Source organism: Natator depressus, chromosome 7, assembly GCF_965152275.1.
Source record: "Natator depressus isolate rNatDep1 chromosome 7, rNatDep2.hap1, whole genome shotgun sequence".
Lineage (NCBI taxonomy): Eukaryota > Metazoa > Chordata > Testudines > Cheloniidae > Natator > Natator depressus.
The window spans coordinates 25,708,399-25,729,239 of record NC_134240.1 but is presented as its reverse complement, the minus strand read 5'-3'; the positions used below and the strand labels follow the sequence as shown (position 1 = coordinate 25,729,239).

The 20,841-nt window shown below is 41.1% G+C and overlaps 1 protein-coding gene across 21 annotated transcripts in view; it reads right to left on the bottom strand.

The window, feature by feature from the left end:
• ERC2 (ELKS/RAB6-interacting/CAST family member 2) overlaps nt 1-20,506 on the bottom strand; it is an 829,921-nt gene extending 809,415 nt beyond the window's left edge. For 4 of the 21 annotated variants that reach the window (XM_074957756.1, XM_074957751.1, XM_074957752.1 and 1 more), the window contains exon 1: nt 20,273-20,505. The gene's annotated coding sequence lies outside the window, so the exon portion shown is untranslated. Of the gene's footprint in view, nt 1-20,272 lie in introns of all 21 variants that reach the window. The other 17 variants (XM_074957754.1, XM_074957755.1, XM_074957758.1 and 14 more) reach the window with 7 other exon arrangements.
• Nucleotides 20,507-20,841: the final 335 nt, after the last annotated feature.

The following is a 20,841-nucleotide window of genomic DNA, read 5'->3' as shown; positions in this document are numbered from 1 at the left end:
GTCCGGTTTTTGACTAGAACACCCGGTGAAAAAGGGACCCTGGTGGCTCTAATCGACACTGCCAACCGGGCTGTTAAAAGTCCGGTTGGTGGTGCAGCAGGGGCCTGGAGCGAAGGCAGACTCCCTACCTGCCCTGGCTCCACGCAACTCCCAGAAGCGGCCACCAGGTCCCTGCAGTCCCTAGGCACAGGAGGCTCCGCACCCTGCCCCCGCCCTGAGTGCCGGCTCCGCATCTCCCATTGGCCGGAAACTGTGACCAATTGGAGCTGCAGGAACGGCGCCTGCAGGCACGAGGGCAGCACGCGGAGCCTCCCTGGCCGCCCATGCACCTAGGGGCTGAAGGGACCTAGCGGCTGCTTCCTGGAAGCTGCAGTAAGTTCCTCCCAGACTCCACATCCGGAACCCCCTCCTGCACCCCAACCTCCTGCCCCAGCCCGGAGTCCCCTCCCACACCCAAACTCCCTCCCTGAGCCCACACCCCACAACACCCCCACACCCCAATTGCCTGCCCCAGCCCTGAGCCCCCTCCTGCATCCCAAACACCATTCTCAGGTTGGATCCCCAAAGATTTTGTGGGTACTAAACTTGGGCAAAACTCAACAGATAGAGACAATTTTGACCTGAATCACATCAATAGTTTGATCTCTATCTCTGAGCAAAAACAACACCACCACATCTCCTAAAAACTTTTTGAAAAAATGGCAATTTTTTCAGGGTTTATATCTCTGCAACTCCTAGCTCAAATGACCTAAATTTAGGTCACTAATCCTACCCTGCACTCTCGTAAGGCACATCAAATTTCAAAGGGTATCCAACTAAACATGTCAATTTTAGATAACTTAGAAAGGTCAACCTTTAAACAGAAGTTGTGATGCAACCTTAATTATTGTGGCATTGCTGCACCACTATAATCCTGGCAACTCCACTTGGGAATCTCAAACACCATTTACAGTCTCTTTCTCCTCCCTGGTCCAGCATCTCCTAGCTGTCACCACCAAACCCTGGAAACAAGCTCCTCCTGCAATAGTGAAACACCTGAAGACTTGCCAATGTTCTCATTACCGAGAGCTCCAAAATCTGTAACTTCATTGAAAGCTTACTAAAAAAAACAAAATAATATGCATTGCCAAGTAAGTATAGACATTAGCAACCTGATTTTTAATATGCTCAGAAAGCCCTCCAAACAGTCTGGACATAGTTCAGTACTTCTAAAGTTCCCTGGGAGTAAAAGGAAAACAAAATAACAGATATAAAAAGGACTGGTAGATGAGAGAAGGAAAGAAGACACAGTGTCTCTGTACTCTCCCTTATAATTTATCCTCCCAACATTTTTAAACACCTCAGTTGACAAAAGGTTTCTGAAAAAGATGCATGCCTACTTCACAAATAAAAGTGTCTTGGCACCCTTTATGAATTCTTTAAAATATACCCTCACCATAGACTGGTAAGCAGGACTTATCCAAGTTTTGAGGAATGCATGCTTTTATAACCAGTGGCCCAGAACTGGAGGTATTTATGCTTTATTGTTAGCTTTATCTGGGATTTTTCTTGTTTTAATTGTGACTCAACACATTACCAAGAAAAGCAGGATATAATTTTCTTTGAGTATTCTTTTTTTACATTTATTACTGTATTAAAAACAAAAAGTGAGGAAAAATTGGAAAATGGAGAAGTGAAGTACATTGTATAGAAGGGTGCATTCATTAGCTAATCTGAGTTCTACAGCACTTTATCATTTTACTTTATCTATACTAAAAAGATAATGAACAAAAAGCCTGTTCAATATGCACTAGACATTGTGTTTATCAAAATTAAAATGTCCTTTCTTGGTTTATTGCATGGAGGTATGAGCAATGATCAAATGATAGGGGGGGTTGTAAACCAGTCACAACCACACAATATGATTCTTTATATTTTAAAATATCTGTTAAGAGTTTGAAAAACTAAATTAAAAAAACTGGAGGGATAAAAATACATATTGATATGTTCAGATTTTTTAAAATGTTGCTAACATACACCATTACAATATACCAAATGGCAACATTCACATTTAGATTATTTTTAAATCATGCTCTGAAACTGGATTGCTGTTATTATTATAGTCTTTTCACAAATATAGTAAATTTCATCTAACATATAATTTAAGCAATAATTTCAGAAATTTTCAGAATACTCACTGTTGTAGTGTGTTACAACAAAATATATATATATATATATATATATATATATATATATATATATATATATATCTGTGCATGAGAATTTAACAGATTACTACCACCTGATCGTGCACGTTGCTGAGCACCCTGAACCCCCACTGATGTTAATGGGAGTTGAGGGCATTCATCACCTCACAGGAGGTGCTCTTTCCTGGATTTGATTCTAGCTAATGAATGGAATGGCGAATGAAGGCGAGAAAAGGAATGTTGTTGAATATGCATCTTAGAATGTATAAGATTGTAAAATAAAGCTGTCAGGCATTCTACTGCTGTCAGGCAAAGTGACAGCAATTAATACTTATTGTGTGTTCACAAAATTCCAACAACGAAAACCGTTTGCCCAAAAAGCAATATTAAGCATGTTGGATAGCAGGCATGCTGAATGAATGAGCAATTACATTATTACCAAATATAGGTGAGTAGAAAGTCAGTACTGCCTTTTAAAAATTTTTTCGGAGGTTTAGGTTTTTTGCTAACTCTAATATTCAAAATAAAGACAAAAAAAGCAGTATTATTTTTTCAAAATGTCCTGGCTCTGCACTGAGTTTAAACCATCACTTTTTTTTACTACAATGTTTTGGACAACTAACTTTTTAGAATAGCTTTAAAGCTAAACCCCTGTTTTAATTAAATATTTACATTAAAGTTCAGTCAGTTTTCAGCTGACTAGTACTTTACATTAGCTAGTACTTAAACAGTGTAAAGAAATAATTTTTAAGGTCTAATCGGAATCTCTCTCATTACCAGTATTCCAAACATATCATCTTCTGCCTGAGTCAGGATAACCTGAACTGGCCTTGGGGGAGGAGGGTTATTTTGATACATCAAAAGGCCTGAAAGGAGATGTGTTTTGTTTTAAAAAACATTTTATGGCTTTTCTGAGAGTCTGTCTTCACTTAAAAATGCTACAATGGCAAAGCTGTGCCGTAGTGCTTCAGTGTAGGTACTACCTGCACTGATTCTGCCATTAACGTAAGTAATCCACCTCCCTGAGAGGCAGTAGCTAGGTAGATGGAAGAATTTTTCTGTCATCCTAGCACTGTCTACATGGGGACGTAGGTCAGTCGAATTACGCCACTCAGGAAAATGAAATATCTACATCCCTGAGTATAGGAACCGACTTCCCCTCCTTCCCATGGGTGCTCGACCCACCCCAGCCCTGCCCCCACTACACCCCTTCCATGAAGCCCCGCCCCTGCCCCATCTCTTCCCACCCCCATTCCAAACTCTTCCCCAAAGTCCCCGCCCCAACTCCACCCCCTCCCTGCCAATATACCAATTCCTTCCCCAAATCCCCGCCCCGGCCCTGCCTCTTCCCCTGAGCGCGCCACATTCCCGCTCCTCTCCCACCCACCCCAGAAGCTTGCTAACGTGGCCAGGCAGGAACCACTGGGAGGTAAGTGGAGGAGCGGGGACATGGGGCGCTCGGGGTGGGGGGAGGAGCAGGTGAGCTTGGCTGCTGGTGGGTGCAGAGCTAATTTTTCCCCACGGGTGCTCCAGCCCCAGAGTACCCACGGAGTCAGTGCCTATGCCCCTGAGCAACATAGTTATGACGACCTAATTTTCTAGTGTAGACCAGGCCTAAGGAATAGCAGAATTATCAAGTCTGATCTCCCCTAATTTTTCCTGTAGAACATATTGCATATCTTTATAAATGCCACCCACCCGCATCAAAGGGTGGGGAAAATTGATGGCGCCAGTGGTAAAAAAGAGACAGTCCCCAGTAGTAAGGGAGGGAGGCACTTGCCAAAGGACTATTGGTAACTCCTCCCAGTGGAATCTCTGTCACCCATTGGCTAGTTGGGGGAGGAGGGTGCTGATTGGCCAGCATTCCCCAACTCCCAGGATTCAGATGAGCGCAGGGGCCACGTGGAGCCTCTTTCGGCTACGTTCCAGCAGCACAGTACAGCATACCTACCAATACTTGGCTATCAAAAATAAACACACTTTACAAAGCAAACTGTCTTCCAAAGAAGGTTGGATGTCTCCGTGCATATTTATTTTGATTTCTTGCTCCTTAATTGAAAGAGCCAAGGATGTTTAATAATAAGATCCTTTATCGAAAATGTTGGTAATTGAATTTAACTAAGTGCTAACAAAAAGCAAAGTTCTAAGAGTTAGGTTAGAAGTCCTTTCCCCTCTCAGTTGCTCAATTCTCACACTTCTGGGCTCTTGTCATATCATCATTTCACTAATTCTTTAGTCACCAGGGACTTTTAAAAATACAGGTCCTGTCTGCTTTTAACATAAAAACAAAACAAAACAACAACAAAAAAACAAACAGAAATTCACCAAAACAAACAAACACACACAACTTTAAAACTTTCATAGATTTTACAGCCAGAAGGGACCATTGTGATCATCCTGTCTGATCTCCTGTACAGCACAGGCCACAGAACTAAACCAAAATAATTCCTAGAGCATATCTTTTAGAAAAAGATCCAATCTAGATTTAAAATTTGTTAGAGATGGAGAGTACATCACGACTCTTGGTAAAGTATTCCAATGATTAATTACTCTCACCATTAAATATATATATAAGTACCTTAATTCCTGTCTGAATTTGTCTAGCTTCAACTTCTACTCATTTGATCGTGTTACACCTTTCTCTGCTAGACTGAAGAGCCCATTATTAAATATATTTTCCCCATGTCAGGGCTCAGACTGTAATCAAGTCACCACTCAGCCTTCTCTTTGTTAAACTAAATAGTTTTAGCTCCTTGAGTATATCACTATAAGGTATGTTTTCTAACCCTTTAATCATTCTTGATGTAGAAATTCATTTCAAGTGTGCCCCTTTGGGTCTTCTTGGGCCATGCAGGTCCTTTCAGCAGGCGACAGGTGACCCTCGAGCAGTGACGGGCAACCTGCAGCCCGTCAGGGTAATCCGCTGGTGGACCGCGAGACTGTTTACGTTGACCAGTAAATGCCCGTCTGCCCGCACCTCCCAGTTTGTCGTTCCCAGACAATGGGAGCTGCGGGAAGCAGCAGCCAGCACATCCCTGTGGCTCGCGCCACTTCCCGCAGCTCCCACTGGCAGGGAACAGCGAACCACGGCCACTGGGAGCTGCAGGCAGCCATGCCTGCAGACAGTCAATGCAAACAAACTGCCTCGCAGCCTGCCAGCGGATTGGCCTATGGGCCGCATATTGCCCACCACTGCCTAGAGATTAAGGAAGCTTACCCCTCACCCTCAAGTAAGAATTCACAAGATTAATTTCAGTCTTAGTATGTCTTCAGCCTTCCTTTGAGCTAGAACAATAGTTTTTCATTGTTTTAATTCCCCCACCCTATATTGATTTTGATATGTTTACCGAATGCTCCTGCAAATGCTAGGAGGTACTTTTAAATAATTCTATTTCCATCTAGAAGAAACAAATTTCACTTCTCTGAAGCTTTCTACACAGAAGTTAGTTCTTCCTAACCCACACTTTCTATGTAGTAGTATTGTCTCCAAGGGAGTTGACTAGGTTGGCAAGTGCTGTACTATTTTAATTTTGACATTTCATTAAATAAAATGCTCAGTTTTTCAGCTGAAAACTAAACCAGAAAAAAAAACTGTTACTGCAGCAATCATGAAGACACGGTTTTTACTATAAAATCTGAGTTTTCCCTCATCACAATTCAAGTTCCAGATTTAAGATGACATATAACAAAATAGCCATTATTGTAACCCTCTCAATTTTCAAGTTGATGTATTTACCATTACAGACTGAAATTAACCTTAGTTTTTAAAAAATCTTAAATTCTTGGTTTACCCAATTAATTAACGTATACAGAATCAAAGCAGTCTTTCAGACACACCTTCCCCACACATAAAAACATTAGGGAAAATATTCATTACAACTTTTGTTTGTAAACGCAGCCTGAAGCAACCATTAACATGATGGAGCAGATCCTCATTTATGTTAGGGGCAGATTTGTTCTCGTCCACCAGCAAGAAGCTGCCTGAAAGGTACCTTATCCAGCAGCTAGAAGATTTGGACTACAGCCAGCACAATTTAAGACTGCCACCAGACAGATTTAAATTGTGCCAGAGGGTTGCAAATTTGTAGGGGTGGGATTCAGCCCAAAATAAAAGGAGAGTAAAGGTGGCCACTTTTTGACACACATACCTTCTCAGGTATGCCTCTCCACCACCCAACCTTGTCAGCATATAAAATGGACAGAGGTTATAATGTATGATAGTTACAGAGTCAGATCTTTAGCTGGTTTAAATGAGTGTTGCTCACTGAAGCCAATGCAAGTATGCAAATTTATGGCAGCAGAAGATCTGACCCGTAGTCTTCATCTAGAATGATGGGTCCAATTTACAGTGTTTGGATGAGACTTTGAACTTCCCCAAAGATGAGAGATTGCGATCTAGAGGGTTTTTTTTAAACTTGCTTAAAAATATGTAATTATGGGAGACTGTAGTTACATCCTAATTAGGGTTGGGTTCAACTTTGCATTTAAGCCAGGATTCATCCTCTTTGTATTGTATGAAAAATACAATTCATCTTCCCCAAATTTACAGCACAATCTCTGAGTAAAGACTGAACACACAGAATTTTTAAGTAAGTCTGTTAATTTATGAGTGCTAATCAATTAAAAATGGATCTTTAAAAAGTTCATATTTTACATCATGATTTTTGGGTCTTTCGAGCTTAAAGACTACAGACTAAACAGTTTGACATTTGTACACGGTGATATTTAGGATCTCTGTCTGGGGATAGAATTGTTTTAATTAATATCGGGAAAACATAATTTATCATAACATGAAAAATATGCACAATGGGTAGCATACAATGTGGGGATTTTTTGTTAACACCTATTTAACTTCAGTTATTAATTAAAATTTTAAAATAAAGAATGTCTTGGTTAAAGATTCAGCAACATTTCCTCTTTCAATTAAGGTGTTAGAGCTTGCAAAAAATATGATTGGAGGAGGTCCACCAGCAAACTTAGGGAAGATCAATCTTCCGATTCCTGATATTTCTAGTTTTAATGCATTTTAAAAAACCACTTTTCTAACAATCTTCCAGGCCTTGTTTTTAAGTCATAAAGAAGAAAAAATGGCACAAGCCCAATTTTTAAAAATTCTTTTGCAGATCATCTTTAAAATCAAGTGGAGTATGGAGGGGGTTCCAGATATATGAAAGAAAGCTACCATTTATGGAAACAGTATGTAACTGCAAATATAATATATATTATAAATCAATGATTCATCATATTAGGCCAGACTTTCCGCAGGAAGGAAAGTGTCCAGTTTACATACTGTTAGAATGCTAGCGGAATGGCCTAAAATGAGAAAGATTAAAAAAAATTAATAGAAAACAAAAATGGATAAGACAAACTGGAAGTATTATGCTTATAGTACAGTTTAAATATTCACACTATTTTGCCCCAGTTGGAGACTATAATTTGCATTTGAGTGTCCAACTTCATTTTAAGCAGTCAAGTACAATCCATACATGCAGCATGGTACAACTAATTCAGCATCTCACCAAAACAGAGAGAATGTGTATTAAGTGCATAAAGAGCTGAGAGTCTTGATAAACAAATTAAGACTCTGGTCCTGCAATTGGATTTGTTAGTTCAGACCCCTTCATTATTAGATCCAATTGCAAGATTAAGGCTTAAATCTTATTTATAAATAAAGGCTATTATATTAAGGCTTGATTTTTATATATACCTATTTTCTCATAGGGAATATATTTGTGTATATTCTTCCATTCAGGCCCTTTAGATAAAGGAAGCCCATCAGTAGAAGAAATTAAGTTGTTTATAAATTTGAACATTTTAGGAGGATTTCCTTTAATCACTCATATTAGTTTCTATACTATGTTGTAAGAATATGGATTGGGAAAAAGACCCATACAAAATTTAGGGGGTTAAAGACCCTGGGTACAGCAGCTATTATATTTTAGACTTTGCAGAAATTTGTGATGTAGATGATAAGGCCATATTTGATTTTTAAAAGTGGAACAGACAGAAGAGCCATTTATACTGTTTCATGCAACAGGCTCATTTAACACAATATCAACTCATTATGGAGGATCACTCTCTATATTTGTTTTCCCTTTGATATCCAATAAGTGACGCATGATTTTCATAAAACACTATTATAATTCATCAGCTCTACAAACTACAAAATGAACTCATACAGATAACCAGTTCAATCAAAAAGTGATAAACATGTCATGATATGAAAATAATTTCTTTCCTTATAAATTAAATTAAGATATGATTGTAAAAATCATACTTGGACTGCATGATGGAGGTTTCAGTAATCCAAAATAAATTTTATTATTTGCATAACGTAGAAGCTACTGGTAGAATAGTAACCAGAAGGCATGTAAAACATGCCTACAGTACTTCAAATATCTATGATTGTCTGTATATACACACAATGATTATAAATTAAATAACTTTTTGAAGCACAAAGTGTGAATACACTAAGCATACAGTGTGACCTATTTACTAAAGATCAGCTATTTATTTTCATATAAAGAATTCACAGATAGGAGTTGAACGCAATGATAAAACTGCCTCAAGATTCCCTAAAATAAATAAATTATATATATATATCTACAAACACACAAAGTACTCAACCAAATCTATAACTAGTTGAGCAAATTTGTGTACAATTCTATATCTGATTACTAACACTGTTATTAAACAAATAAATGTCTAAAACTTCATCGTTTCATCTCATAGGCTCCTAAAGTGCCTTTAAAAATTATGCACTTACACACACACACACCGAACAGCCCAGACCTTTATCCATAGGAGTAGTTTCCACTGAATTCTTTAGGACTACTCCTGTTAGTAAAATTATACACACTCAACTATTTGCAGGATAAAACCATATATCAATTTTTCCTTTTAGTAATAAGAACATTATTTTTGTTCAGGAAAACAATAGAATAGCATCTGGTTTTAGGTTTCAGAGTGTTAGCCATGTTAGTCTGTATCAGCAAAAACAATGAGGAGTCCTTGTGGCACCTTAGAGACTAACCAATTTATTTGGGCATAAGCTTTCATGGGCTAAAACCCACTTCATCAGATGCATGGAGTGAAAAATACAGTAAGCAGTATATATCGGGGATCGGCAACCTTTGGCCTGCAGCCCGCCAGGGTAAGCCCCCTGGCAGGCCGGGCAGTTTACCTGCCACATCCGCAGGTTAGGCCGATTGCAGCTCCCACTGGCTGCGGTTCACCAGGGATGTGCTGGCCGCCACTTCCCACAGCCCCCATTGGCCTGGAGCAACAAACCACAGCCAGTGGGAGCTGCAATCGGCCAAACTTGCGGACACGGCAGGTAAACAAACCAACCCGGCCAGCCACAGGGCTTACCCTGGCGGGCCGTGGGCCAAAGGTTGCTGATCCCTGGTGTGTATACACACACAGAGCACGTGAAAAGATGGGAGTTGCCTTACCAAGTGGGGGGGTCAGTGCTAACGAGGCCAATTCAATTAAAAAAATACAAAGTCATAAAATATAAAGCAAAATTATGTGGACGAACCATTTGAGCCAGTAAGGATATGTATGCCTGTGTACGTACTATGACTTGCACCATAACATTTTAGGCTGTGTTTTCATCAAAATTCATAAGGAACCCAATCCTGTGAGATGTGAAGCACCCTTCAGTTCCATTATCTTCAGCATGAGATGAGGGTGCACATCACTTCTCAGGATTGTGCCCAAAATGAACTGGGCTGGACTGCATCCAGGCTTATATTGTAGCCCTCCAAGGAATATGCAGGTGCTGTAGGAAATGTTTTTGGTGATTATGTCCTTTCTCTCTGAGTCAGTACAGAACCAGTTCCCTAAAATACTGTTAGAAGGCACTCTGCTACTGGAGTTGCCATTTTTCTGAGGAGACAGAACTGAATTCCCAAACAACTGAGGTTATTAAATATTTCATAGTACTTTTCTGCTATATTACACCGTCCTTTCCTGCCTTAGTACAAAAGTTGAGCCTAATCTGTTTGAGTATTATCCATGCCAATTCATAAGAAATTGTGAGCCATTATTGTAGACATCTAATATGAACATCTAACATCTGTTTTCAGTGTTATTCTACTTAGCAAAAAGAGTTGTCTGAGCAGATTTACAAATTATTTTTTTTAAAGATGTCTGTATAAAAGCCACAGTTCAGCATACCTGCCAATATTTGGCAATCAAAAGTAAATATGCCTTTCACAGCAAACTGTTTCTTCCAAAGGAGGAGGCCAAAAGAAGCATTTAGGAGCACCTGTATCTTCCTGTAGTAGCAGCAGAAAAAGAACCAAGACTGAATGCAGTTATGCTTTATCATGTTCTACTATTTTGCTAATCCTGTCTCAGTATTCAAAGAATGATGTGACAAGGAAGCTGAATTTCAAAAAAGTAATGTTTCTTTTCGGGAGAGGAGAGATGGGAGAAAATTGTAAAGACATAGTTCATGAGGTCACAGAAAAATTTAGACCCTAGGAGGTCTTTTTTTTAGAAAACAGAAGATTCATACAGTGTATAATATACACACAATGAAATACTACGTTGGTCATGTATCTCATGGCAAATTAATTTTTAAATTAATTTTATTGCCTGTGAAAGGTGCTGGGTTAACAGCATTGAAGACTAAAGGAGCAGCAGCAATGCAATCTCCCTCAAAATTTGACATGAAGGGACCATTTCCAGCAATGAGATAGTACAATCTCCGGATCAATTCAGTTAATAGCCTCTGGGAATCAGAAGTGTGTTATTGGTTCCATTTGTGAGGTTGGACTGTGTAAACTTCATTTGCAACTGGACTGAGACCATCAATGTATGTTACATAAGCCACTGAGCATTCATCCTATTTTACTAACCTTACATCAGCATCAGCTGCACTGGATCTGAACTACCAGTAGTTACCTGGAGGTAAAATGCTCTGTATCCTATTAATAATACCCTTATTGCATGAGTCACAGCACTGTACTTCTACTTCTCTCCTTTTCTCTAAAATAAGTCTGTTTCCCTTGCATTCACAGTGATAACCAGACTGGCAACTAATAACCTGTCCTACCAGTTCCCCTTTTCCAGCAACACCTATCCCAACTGCACACAATTATCTGAATGACAATAACACTAGCAGTTTTCACAGGTAAAGCTACCATTTATCTTACTCTCGTCAGATCTTTTGCCTCCCTTTATCTTTTCATGCTTACATCCTAAATTTTTATATTTTTTTAATTTTTAATTATTTTAAACTCTAAAGCACAATCTTTCCAGTCATTTTACTTGCTAAAGATACTTATTTCTCCAAACACCAGCCACTAAGTTCTATTGCAGCATTGGGCCATGAGTAGTCAGAGCAGTACCATAAAATGTGCTAGCATGACATGCAAACAGTTTAAAACTTTTAAATATGCAAATAGACATATTAGAAATGGAACGGCACTTGAAAAAAATGGTAATTTGGTCATTAAAGAAAGAAGACAGGCTGGCCAGAGAGTAGTTGTTCCAAATTCTCACTTAAAATAAGTGCTATACTGTAAAAGTAGGTTTCTTGGAGAATGGTCTGCGTTAGCCCAGAAAATTCATCTGTTCCTTATTTCCAGAACACGACTTCAGAAGTAAGGAATTTCTCTAGGCAACTGAAGGGCAAATCCACCTAGGCATTCAAGGACAGCTTACAACCCTACTGTGGAACCAAGCTCTTATCCTCAGATGTACCTTACCCACTGCCATAAAAAGTCCTACTGGAACCAAAGGCAGGTTATATGCTACTAAAGACTTCTGCCTGGACCCTAAGACAATCAATATTTCTCCACTGTACAGACTCCCCTGGAAAGAAACTGGGTATCTTTAGATGAAAAATGACAGGAAATTAAAGCCATTTTCACCAACACAAGGTCCAAAAGATCTCTCGTGTGGTAGTATGCTGCCATGCAAGCGTATTAACATAGCGATTCTCTGCCACAAAAAACACTGTCACTGTGGGAAAACCTTTTCAAGAGCAACATCAACAGACATAGATAAATGGGGTTCTATAGATATTGAATGCATGATAGGAGATGGTTCCAGAGACAAAGACAGGGAGTCACCAGCCTCTCTCCAAATTCTGGATACCATGGCTGATGAGGCTTAACTTGCGCTATCAGAATCACCATGATCCTTGCTGGACCAGGTTCTTCATGGAAAAAGAAATGAACCAATTATTACTTTAAGAAGTAGGGATTAGAAATCACAGGCAAATAAACCAAGTAAATTGCTAGACTTCCCTGAAAAGAGCCCAAACTGTTACACTAATTCTAAATATCTTCTGAAGCTCTTACCTCTGTCCTTAACACTGGAATTTATCAAAAGATAAAAAGCACCAGTTGTCTGGTATAAATAATAACACAGAGCATGCGAGTTGAAGCTCAGGAACCAATATTTAGTAGAATGGAGATGCAGACCCAAAATTTTTCTGTACAAATGCACATTTGATATCTACGTTTATAGCCTTGCCTAGACCCCAAATATAGCCTACAACCATTCCGAGGCAGAACAGAAAAAAACCCAATTTACTTCACACCTTAGATATGCACAGCGATAGCCTAGCATAAATCCAATCCACTTTACTTCAAAAGGATCATTTTTTAAAGAGTCATTAACACACACTCAAACAAAAAGTGAACCCAATTAAAGGCAAAAATGCTCTGGAACAATTTTAATTGATTTTTCTGCTGATCTATATTTTCAATTTCTTCTTTTTAGTATCGCCCAGAAGAATCACCATTGCTAGTACAAACTAGAGAGGGACAAAAAGGGAGTGATGGTTTTGCTTTCAATTTTGTAAAGTCTCAGTCACTGGGTTTTAATTTTGCAAGCCTGAAACCAAAGCAACTCTGTACCCATGGTTTTTGATGCAGTTTCTAAGAATGTGGTGTATTTTACTTTTCCCAAGTTTTCCCTGCTGACCGGTGATTCTCAAAATGAAGTTACCTACTTTAAAGTAATACTTGCCCCGCTTCAAGGACTATGAAGAAAATAAAAGTAAAAAATCATGAAAATCCAGCATTAACATTGCAAACTAAAAGTCAAAGCATCTGGTAAGCCACACTCAGCATTGCCAAATACACAAAACAGCATCCAAAAGACTATCATATATATTGAAAAAATACATTGAGGATACACACTAAAGAACCCCGAAGACTGGAAAAGATATACATAAGAGCACACAGTACATCAGCCTCAACACTACAAAAATGCATGCAAGAATATTACAAAGTTGTGCCTGGTATTTTTAAAGTGAAAAAAAATTACTGACTCTGCCTCTCACAGTCTATGTTAGATCAAAAACACAACATGTTAGGATGGATAGAAGTACTATAAATACTGGGAGAGAAGTTGTCTCTGAAGAAGACATATACAGGCCCTAGTGGCCTTAGATCTCTTTCTCCTTTTCACCTTGGGGGAATGCTCCTCTGAAATGCTTCCAGCTCCACATGCAGGGCCAGGTAGAAAGGCAGAATTGTAGGATCTAAATAAGTGGATGAGACAGTGGAGTTGGGAGGAAGGATTTAGGTTTATTAGGAACTGAGGAACCTTATGGGAAAGGAGCAACCTATACAGGAAAGATGGGCTCTACCTAAACCAAAACAGAACCAGATTGCTGGCATGTAAAATTAAAAAGGTTGTAGAGGAGTTTTTAAATAAAGGGCTGAGGGAAAGCCAACAAGTGCACGAAAGCACACAGTTTGGACAGAAACATCCCTTAGGGAAGGATTTATTAAAGGAGATACTCTATATCAGGGGTCCCCAAACTTGGTTTGCAGCTTGTTCAGGTATGCCCCTAGCAGGCAGCGAAACGCTTTGTTTACCTGAGCGTCCGCAGGTACGGCCACTCGCAGCTCCCAGTGGCCACAGTTCACCGTTCCCGGCCACTGGGAGCTGCAAGCAGCCATAGCTGTGGATGCTCAGGTAAACAAAGCGTCTCGTGACCTGCCAGGGGCTTACCTGAACAAGCTGCGAACCAAGTTTGGGAACCCCTGCTATATATCCTAATAAAGAAGAGCGGATAGAAGCTGAAAAAGTACAGGTTGGAACTGAAGATAAACAATCTAACAAAAAATAATCCCATCCAATTACATCACATGAAAGCAGACAACTAAATACAGACAAATTTTATAAGGGTTGTCTTCAAATGCTAAAAGTCTAAATACTAAGATGCATGAACTTGAGTGCCTGGTATTATTAAATAAAGATAGTGATATAACAGGCATCAAAGAAACTTGATGGAACTATAGTAATCAGTGGTGGTATATCAGGGTACAAAATATATAGCAATAACAGAGTAGGTTGCACATTTGGGGGAGTAGCACTATCTGTGAAAAAGCAAAAAGACTCAAACATAGTAACAATCTTAAATGAAAAATCAAACACTACAACAGAATCTCTATGGACAGAAATTCCGTGCTTGAATAATAAGAGTATAACAGAAGGAACATACCACCAATCATCTGATTAGGGTGGTGACAGTGATTGTGAAATGCTCAGGGAGATTAGAGAGGCTACAAAAACAGAAAACCCAATAATAAAGAGGGATTTCCCAACTATTCTCATATTGACTAGGTAAATGTCGCCTCAGGATGGGATTCAGAGATAAAATTTCTAGACACCACTGTTTCTTGGAGTAGCTAGTCCTGGAACCCACAAGGGGAGAGGCAATTCTTGATTTAGTCCTAAGTGCAGAACACAATTCAGCCCAAGAGCAGAACTACTCAGTAATAGCAATCAGAATGTAATTAAATTTTACATTCTTTAAGGAGGAGGGGAAATACCAAAGAAATCCACCATAGAAGCATTTAACTTCAAAAAGGGGAACTACACAAAAATGAGGAAGCTATTTAAACATAAATTAAAAGAACAGTCACAAGAGTGAAATGCCTGCAAGCTGCATGCCGACTACAGTAAACATGCCTTAGAGACCACCTCTGAAGAGAAACCACCTAACATGAGTGACTGCTTGCAGAGGCCTTGGAACACCACCACTCTCTGGTGTTCAAACTTTTGAAGAGAGACCACCTCTTACAAGCAACCACTTTTGCTAACTCCCATGAGTGGTTGCTCTTGGCAGCTTTTACTGTATTTGAAAACAAACAGAGGTTCAAACTAAATATGTATACTCCTCACCCAAAAAAACCCAAAACAGTAAGGGGACTAAAAAATGTCACCATGACTAAACCACAGAGTGGTCAGAAGCAAAAAAGCATCCTTTAAAAATTGGAAGTCCAATCCTACCGAGGAAGACAGACAGGAGTAAACTCTGGCAAGTAAAATGTAAAAATATAATTAGGCGGGCCAAAAAATAATTTGAAGAACAACTAGCAAAAGACAAAAAATCAACACCAAAAAAAAAAAAAAAGTGAAGTACATCAAAAGCAGAAAGCCTGCCAAACAAACAATCAGTGGAGCGACTGGATGATCAAGGTGCTAAACAAGCACTCAAAGAAGACAGAACCATTGCAGAGAAGCTAAACAAATTCTTTGCATTGGTCTTCACTGCAGAGAATATGAGGGAAATTCTCATATCTAAACCATTCTTTTTAGGTGACAAATCTGAGGAACTGTCCCAGACTGAGGTGTCCATAGATGAGGTTGTGGAACAAATTGATAAATTAAACAGTAATAAGTCACCAGAACCAGATGGTATTCACCCAAGAATTCTGTAGGAACTCAAATATGAAATTGCAGAACTACTAGTTGTGGTATGTAACCTATCAGTTAAATCAGCCTCTGTACCAGATGACTGGAGGATAACTAATGTAATGCTGATATTTTTAAAAGGCTCCAGAGGTGATCCTGACAATTATAGCCTAACATCAGTATCAGGCAAGTTGGTTGAACCTATAGTAATGAACAGAATTATCATATATATATAAACACAATATGTTGGGGAAAGAGTCAACACTGCTTTTAAATCTATTAGAATTCTTGGAGGGAGTCAACAAGCACGTGGACAATGGTAATCCAGTCAATATGGTTTACTTGGTCTTTCAGAAAGCCTTTGACAAGGTCCCTCACCAAAGGCTTTAAAGCAAACCAAGCAATCATGGGATAAGAGGGAAGGTCCTCTTGTGGATTAGTAACTGGTTAAAAGACAGGAAACGAAGGGTAGGAATAAATGGTCAATTTTCAGAATGGAGACAGTAAATAACACGGTCCCCCAAAGATCTGTACTGGGATCTGCGCTGTTCAACATAGATTCATAGATATTAAGGTCAGAAGGGACCATTATGATCATCTAGTCCGACCTCCTACACAACGCAGGCCACAGAATCTCACCCACCCACTCCTACGAAAAACCTCTCACCTATGTCTGAGCTATTGAAGTCCTCAAATCGTGGTTTAAAGCCTTCAAGGAGCAGAGAATCCTCCAGCAAGTGACCCGTGCCCCATGCTACAGAGGAAGGCGAAAAACCTCCAGAGCCTCTTCCAATCTGCCCTGGAGGAAAATTCCTTCCCGACCCCAGATATAGCGATCAGCTAAACCCTGAGCATATGGGCAAGATTCACCAGCCAGATACCCAGGAAAGAATTTTCTGTAGTAACTCAGATCCCACCCCATCTAACATCCCATCACAGGCCATATTCATAAATGATCAAGAAAAGGGTCAACTGTACAAAATAACTCAAGATAGTTAAGTCCAAAGCTGGCTGTGAAGAGTTACAAGAGGATCTCACTAAATTGGGTGATTGGGTAACAAAACAGCAGATGAAATTCAATGTTGCTAAGTGCAAAGTAATGCACACTGGAAAACATAATTCCAACTATATATACAAAATGGTGGGGTCTAAATTTGCTCAAGAAAGAGATATTAGAGTCATTGTGGATAGTTCTCTGAACTTGTCTGCTCAACGTGCAGCAGCAGTCAAAAAAGCCAACCATTAGGAAAAGGGACAGATAATAAGCCAGTAAAATGCATAATGCATGCAGTTCTGGTCATCCCATCTCAAAAACGGTATTAGAATTAGAAAAGATTTAGTCAGAGAAGGGCAAAAAGTTATTAGTGGAATGGAACAGTTTCCGTGTGAGGAGAGATTAAAAAGACTGGGACTGCTCATCTTAGAAAAGAGACGAATAAGGGAGGATAGGATAGACATCTATAAAATCATGAACAGTATGGAGAAAGTGAATAAGGAATTATTATTTACCTCTTCACATAACACAAGAACCAGGGGGTCATTGTAACCCAGTGAAATTAATAGGCAGCAGGTTTAAAACAAACATAAGGAAGTACTTCACACAACTCACAGTCAACTTTTGGAACTCGTTGCCAAGGGATGTTGTGAAGGCCAAAAGTATAACTGGGTTCAAAAAAGAATTAAATAAGTTCATAGAGGATAACTCTAACAATGGCTATTAGCCAAGATGGTCTGGGCAACCTGTGCCCTGGGTGTCAACAAACCTCTGATTGCCAGAAACTGGGACTGGACAACAGGGAATGGATGATTCAATAATTGTCCTGTTCTGTTAATTCCCTCTGAAGCATCTGGCACTGGCCACTGTCAGAAGACAAGATACTGGGCTAGATGGATCACTGATCTTACCCCGTGTGGCCATTCTTATGTTATGGGAACAGTAGAATAGTTTAGATGGGCAAAGCCTTTTCTCCCACATAGGGCAGTTGAAGAACTACTGAGGGAAGGTCTCCAAACACACAAATGTTGGAGGTGTCCCTCTAAACCCTTCTACTTCCATAAGGCAGTGAGAAGACCTGGAGAGAGTCAATTTCCTATACCAGCATAGGGGAATCAGGGAATTGGGCCTCCACATCAACACCCTAGCAGCACGGACTTGCTTCCAGCACCAACTGGGCAGCCAGTGGAGCTAGAGTGAGTCTCTTCCCACCCCCAGAGCGTAAAACAGTGAAAGGATCTGGGAGACTGTCTGCCTCACTGCTACCACATAAGGCAATAAGAGGACCTCCAGAGAGTCTCCACTCCCCTCCAGGGAAGTAAGGGAAGGGGAAGTCTCTCCTCTCCCCCAGGAGGCACTTCAGGGGACCTATGCCAGAACGTATGTTTTTCCTCACTCATCCATGGGGCAGTGAGGGGAGGTGGGGCAAGTCCTTCCCTTACTACCACAGCAGTGAGAGGAGCCTGGGAAGGAGTTTTCCCCTCTGCCAGAGCAACGAGAAGCACTAGGGGAGAGAAGTGTCTCACTAACACACCCCACTGAAGAGGGGAATCTCTTTTCCTCTTCCCAGGGAGACGACAGTGAGGGGAACAGTGGTGAGCCTTTCGTCCACCCCGCTCCTTAGCAGAGGAAGAGATGGGAGGCACTCTTTCCTCTCCTGCTCGGGGGCAGCTAAGGGAGATGGGAAGCCACCTCTCCTGTTCATGGGGCGGTGTCTCTCCTCCTTCCCCCAGCGGGCAGAAAAGGGAGCCGAACTGAGCCCATTGCCTCCCTAGTTATTCGGGAACCAGCGGGCGGCGCTGTGAGGCGGAGGGACGCTCGCCCCTGAAGCGGTGAGGGAGGGGAGGCCGGTGGGAGCTTCTTGCCTCCATAGAAGCAGGAGGAAATTTCCCGCTCCTCCTGTGCAACGCGAGGAGCTGCAGCCTTCTCACTCTTGGAGCAGGCTCGGGGGAGAAAAAGCACCTCCCCGGCCTCTGGGGTCCGTTCACACACGTGCCATGCAAGGGGGGTGGTGGAAGCTGCAAGAGTCCTGGGGGCTGGTGGGGCTCTTCACCCGGGCACGCGAGGGGAGCCCGGGGGCCTCTCGGTGCACTGAGGGTTGAGAGGGAGCCTAGGGTTACGGTGGGTGTTTCTCCCTCATCGCCCCGTGCGGGGGGGGGGGGGCGGAGAGTGGCTCAGGAAGGCACTAGAGGAGTTGTCTATGTCCCTGTGATGGCAGGGCGGGGGAACTGGCGCGTAGCACGTCCTCCCTTCCCGCGGGGTGGCACGGAAAGGGGGCGGAGGCAGGTGCTGAGTCTCTCTTTCTACACCCCGCGCGCCCTAGGGAAATGAAGGAGCACCGCAGAAGCCACTTGGGGGAGAACGCTGCCCGCCTGTGGGGAAAAGGGGGCTAGAGAAGTCTTCCTCCCCCTTTCGGTGGAGCAGTGGGGAAGGGGCACTGAACGGGGGGAGGGGGGGTCGGGGGACCGGGCCCGCAGCTGATTGGAAAAATAACAAATGGTTAAGTGAAACCCTTGATTTAAAAAGCCAGAGCAGGAAACTATCCCTGACAAGTGAGATTTGCCCTCCTCTCGGCTACACGTAGTGGCCGTGCTCATTGCAACGAGCCAGTTTCTGCCAGTGCAAGTGGCCTGTTGGATTGTCCATCAAAAGGGAAATATCAATTCGCCGCTAAGGGAGTAGATTCCCTTCCATCCATCACAAGCCTTAGCAGGTAGCCGCCTAGAAATCAATCACACACTAATAAAACAGACACCACCCTTCTCCCCCTCACATTACTCCAGCTCTTTAAGAAAAAAAATTGTTTGTATGTATGATAAATCTATTCCTGGGCTTTATCATCTGCATCATAATCTTGGGCCACCTAAAATGATCCTTAAACCCACACAGCATTGTAAACGTGCAACCCCACTAAGTATTCATTCATTATATAACTGCAAAATAATATCCTGTTAGTCTGACTCTGATTTCCCTTTCCCAGCCACAAAAAGAAAAAATAAATCAGGTTTTTTTCTGACACTGTTTGTCTTTAAAAAGAAAACACCAAGCTTTACAAATTATATGAGCTACAAAGCTAGGAATTTAAAATTCTCATCAAGTCCATGCTAGACTTTAATACAAGAAGAATAATATTTGTAAACTGTTCACAAAAATGACAATTATATGGCTGATTTTAGGAGAAATTGCAAGAAAGGTATGTAGATGATTCTGTAGGGAGAGGCACTCATTGCTACTAGAATAAGATGTGCACTTGGTCACATTTATAGCAATATATTAAAGGGATGGGGAAAAAAACCTTTTTTGCCATTTTTTTCTTAATTTTCAGCCACTACATAATTTTAGACAGCAATATATAACAATTTTGTTAATCAAAATTAATACACACATCTATTATGGCCATATTCTTGCTTAAGCTTCTCACCTTTCAAATCATTGCATCTGTCTTTCCTCCTCACATGGATTTTACAACATCAAGTCTAGCTGACAGCTGATTACACTGAGGAAAGAGGCAGCGTGGAGAGCTGGAACAGGCGAACATTTAAGAGGCAAGGGAGAGAGGGAGTCTGCTGCAGTCAGGAAAGGTTTGTGTATTTCTATCCTTCGTCTTTCTGTCCCTCAGCGAGTCTCTCTCAGTAAACTGCGAGCCTGGCTCTTTGGTTTGCTAGTCCCTGACTCAACATTCCCAGCATTCCCGAGGAGCTGGGTTTTCATTAGGGCTGAGCAACCTGCCACAAGGGGCAGCAGCAAACTGCTTAATAACAGAGCAAAAAGAGCTCTAGCAGCAGAACCACGGGCACTGCAAGCCCATGGATTCCCACCCAAGTATTTGTCTCTCTCCACTCATTGCAGACCTAGGGGATCCACTCTCCCCACCTAATATGTGTGGGTCTGAAAGGAAGTAGGGCTGATGGTTATAAGACAGCCCAAAATTAAATAGTCAGCATGTAGAGCCAGTTGTGATTAAACTATTCTCTTGCCTCTATTCAAAAG